The sequence below is a fragment of the Penaeus monodon genome, chromosome 5, assembly GCF_015228065.2.
Source record: "Penaeus monodon isolate SGIC_2016 chromosome 5, NSTDA_Pmon_1, whole genome shotgun sequence".
Lineage (NCBI taxonomy): Eukaryota > Metazoa > Arthropoda > Malacostraca > Decapoda > Penaeidae > Penaeus > Penaeus monodon.
Genome location: NC_051390.1, coordinates 22493592 through 22498067, shown reverse-complemented (window position 1 = coordinate 22498067; position 4476 = coordinate 22493592).

Here is a 4476-nt window from a genome sequence, read left to right as displayed (position 1 = left end):
GAGAGGAGAGAGAGAATGAGGAAGAGAGAGTAGAGAGAGAGAGAGAGAGAGAGAGAGAGAGAGAGAGGACGAGAGAGAGAGAGAGAGAGAAGAGAGAGAGAGAGAGAGAGAGAGAGAGAGAGAGAGAGAACACACACACACACCACACACACACAAAAGCGTGTGTGTGTGTGTCTACAAATTACAATTAACCATATATCCAGTATGGTTCACAAACCACTCACAGATGTGGAAATGAGTCATATTCAGTACCTAAAGGAAGAAAAAGTCACCAACAATGATACATGCAGGTGATCAAGCCATGACAAGACAACAATAAGATTCCTTCTGTAGCACGCCACCTCCTGCCAAATGAAGTTCTGGCATAAAAAAGACATCCTAGAGCCAAGAAGAAACTTCAAAGAGTGCAGATAGAGTCTGGTGATTGCTTTGAAGAAAATCCTACTTTTGACAGCCTGGCAACTGAATGAAATGTATTGTGAGGAGCTCAAGAATGTCAGAGAGAGGACAGTACAATTTTGTCTGCTAAAAGACCTCAAGATACCTAGCTGCACTGTTGCACTCAAACTGCTTCTAATGGACATGATGAAGAAAAAGAGATTAAAATTCACTAAGGAGCATAAGGACTGGACTGTAGGCAATGAATTCAAGTCATGCGGTCTGACAAAGGTAATTTCCATGAAAATGAACCATAAAAATTACTTAGAGCTTCTTTGCAACTATCAATCCAGCTCATCTGAGATGACCCAGGCTGGTATTTTCATGCAGGATGGTGCTCCTTGCCATATAGAAAAATAGGTACAACTGTGGCTTTGTGACTGTGTTAAGTATTTTAGGGATTGGCCAGGCAGCAACCCAGACCTAAATCCCATAGAAAATTTATGGTTGATCATCATCAAATGGTGTCTGTGTGACACTGACATGTCTTCCCTTCCAAAGCTGGAAACTACCATCCGGGAAGCCAGGGCCTCATTTCTCCTGGAAACTTTGCACTTTAGCTGATTCTGTTCCTATGATGCTGGAAGAATGTTTGAAGTGTAAGGGCAATACACAAAATATTAGTGATGACATACCAAGGTGAAGACAATCTTTCCTGGGCAGTGTTGGGTGCAGAGCTCCTCATCAATACTTCCCTCGGGCAGTGCTTGAAGGGGATACCCAGTCACGGCACCCTAGACTGTTGATTAAATTTTGTAACATGGAGTTGGAGACACTGCTGATTCTCCAAATACACCTCTGTTGAAAATTATCAAATAAGACTAAAGAGGTAATGAAAAATAAATTTCAATAGTGTAAACGACACAGATACCTTAGTACATTGGTTGTGACTGGTTGGCAGTGATAGTGGCTATAAATGGCTTGACTCTTTATTATGAAAGAGTACAACACAGTGAAGGGAACACACTAGACGATGTCATAGGGTAAGCAATGATCACAGGGTCGCGGGTCCGGCCAGCCAGCTCTGAGGGGCGAAGGCTGGACTGACCTTATCATGTCAAGTGCTTGGCACAAACTGAGAGGTCAGATTAGGTCAGATAAAATTGCCATCTACATACTCGCTGGCTTGATGGTTCTAAATTGGACTTAGAGCCAAGTGGTCTATTGTCTAATGGTTTACATAAATTGCGTTTATGTACACGCCATATTGCACAAAGGTAGTTATAGTTGTTATGACGGCTTGACTCTCTATTGCGAAGAGTTCTACACGGTGAAGGGAACACACTAGATGATGTCTCAGGTAAGCGCTGACTGCAGGGTCATATGTCTGGCCAACCTGCCCTATGCAGCAAAGGCAGGACTGACCTTATCGAGTCGAGCACTGGACACGAACTGAGAGATCAGAGGAAATCAAATAAAATTGTCATCTACATCCTCCCTGACTTGATGGTTCTAAATTGGACTTAGAGCCACGTGGCAAACAGCCACATGGTCTATTGTCTAATGGCTTACACAAATTGTGCTTATGTACACGCCATAAATAGTCATCAACTATCACCTTCCTACAACTAGAGAATATGATACAAATGTGAGGCATGATTGTAGCTGATGACATGTGAAAGGATAATCAAGCAAACCAGATTTAATTGTACCATACATAGTCTGTTAGATCTGTAACAGAGTATTTTATGAAGAAGATTCTCAACCACTGGGAAAGTGGCTGGAATTCAAATCTGCCTAATGATTTCTTTGCGAAATATTAACCCTTTGCCGACGGGTGGCATGTACGCACATGCCATGGCATGGCGGGACTATCTGCCGGGGGCATGTACGTACATGCCATGGTGTATGTATGGACATGCCATCAGTTTTTTTTTGTTACAATCACAGCAAAATATTATTTTTCTGCCACTGAAAGTGTAATTAAGTTGTTTTTAACACTTTCTCATTTTTACTGTGCAAAAAAGAAAAGAAAAAAAGAAAAAAAAAGAAAAAAAAATCAAATGGTAATAAAAAAGAAAAGAAAAGAAAAGAAAAGAAAAAAAAAAATAAATAAAATACAACAAAACCTATGGTTTCAACTCCATGATGCCACACACTGATTATTTTATTCATACTATAGACTAAATAATGATCAACTATGGAGTCTATATAACAACAAAAATATCCTTCAGTCTCGATTTATCAGGAAATATAGCAAGTAGAGACTTTAGAAAATAATGAAAACTGAAAATACAACATATGCTCGTAGTATTACGAAGAAATGGCATGGGATACTGGTATTTGGCATGAGTGGTCGCGCATGCTAGGGCGACGATATAAGCCCCCGGCAGTGAGGCCCAGGCCACTATGAGCACTACCCGTCGGGAAAGGGTTAAAAAGAAGAAGCAAATCTGATATATTGTAGAATCATGGTGTACTGCCAACAGAAGTAAACAGCCTGCCCTGTAAGATCAACCTCTCCTTTCTGGAATAACTGCTTTAAGCAAAATATTATCAAAAACCATCCTAGGTCCACATATCTGCCTGGGCTCTATTCTCCTAAGGTAAGTTAATATTTTGTCGGCAATACTGACTAAGATGGATGCACTATATATACACCGAGGAAAGTATCATAGGATTATAGACTAGTGTTCATAGAAGTCGGCTATGTTAATAAAACTGTGGGGACCCCACTGGTTGTGGTGTAATTTAAGTTCAAAGTTTTCAAATCCTAGGATAAAAAAGTCCACAAACCTCTTTATCTCAAACTGCCTCGATTGTAAACAATACTGTGACCTTTCTGGAACGTTCATAGATGGCATAGCATAATTTTTATCAACTTAAAAAACCTTTAATTATGCTATTCTTACATTTCTTGTAGCCAATATATTCTTAACATTTACCTATCTATGCATATATATGATTTAAGATAAACAATAATTTATGATATCTTAAACTATTTATCATACTAACATACGGTTAATGTCACGTATCTATTGTTACTGATTTGACCACCTTTTTTGAGAGTACGCTTTTTATTTTGACCCCAGTCACCGTTGTAGTAACATATGAAAATGACACTGTGTCGGCTGCAACCATGCATGCAGGTATTTGCTACTGAAATTCAATGGAAATACTGAAAGCATTTGGGATTATTTATGTGCACTCATTACCAGTTTGCTGCTGAGTTATGCCTGGGAAAGGGGGTATGGGGCTTGACCCAGGCAAGAAAATATGGGAGGGGGTCCGGGGGCTCCGCCACTGGGTTAGGAAGGTTTTTTTTGTTTTTTACAGCCCCCAGCTAGGCAAATACGGTGATTGGGAGGGGGTCCGGGGGCAAAGTCCCCAATATGGAAACATGGTGATCAACTAGGGAACATGGCAATGAGCTAGGGAACATGATTTTTGGCTCAGGTTTTCCTTTTTCCACTTTCCTTTGTGTTTTTAACCCTTTCCCGACGGGTGGCATGTACGTATATGCCTTGGCATGCCTGGACTATCTTTCGGGTGGCATGTACGTACATGCCATGGTGCGCATGTCCCATATTCCAGGGCATTTATGACTAGGGCATGTGTGTGTGTGTGTGTGTGTGTGTGTGTGTTGTGTGTGTGTGTGTGTGTGTGTGTGTGTGTGTGTGTGTGTGTGCGTTCATTCCTGCATACGTTGAGTATGTGTGCATAAATGTGCGTGTCCATATACATACGTGTCCAATCGGTAATTCAAATCGATGAGCGATTGATTGGAAGTGTGTGCTTGCGTGCATGTTTGTGTCTGTTTGTGTGCGTGTGTATGCGTTTGTGTGTGTGTGTGTGTGTGTGTGTGTGTGTGTGTGTGTGTGTGTGTGTGTGGTGTGTTTGTGTACGTGAGCATACATGTGTGTTTACATGTATGTACGTGTATTTGCGAGTAGTGCGGGAGTGGGTGGAGGTTGAGAGTGTGACATAGATGTGCAAAATGGTCAAGTCAAGCAAAGGATCGGGGAGGAAGAAGAAACGAATGGAAAGAAAGAAAGAAAAGAAAAGAAAAAAAAAAAGAAAGAAAGAAAAAAAAAAAAA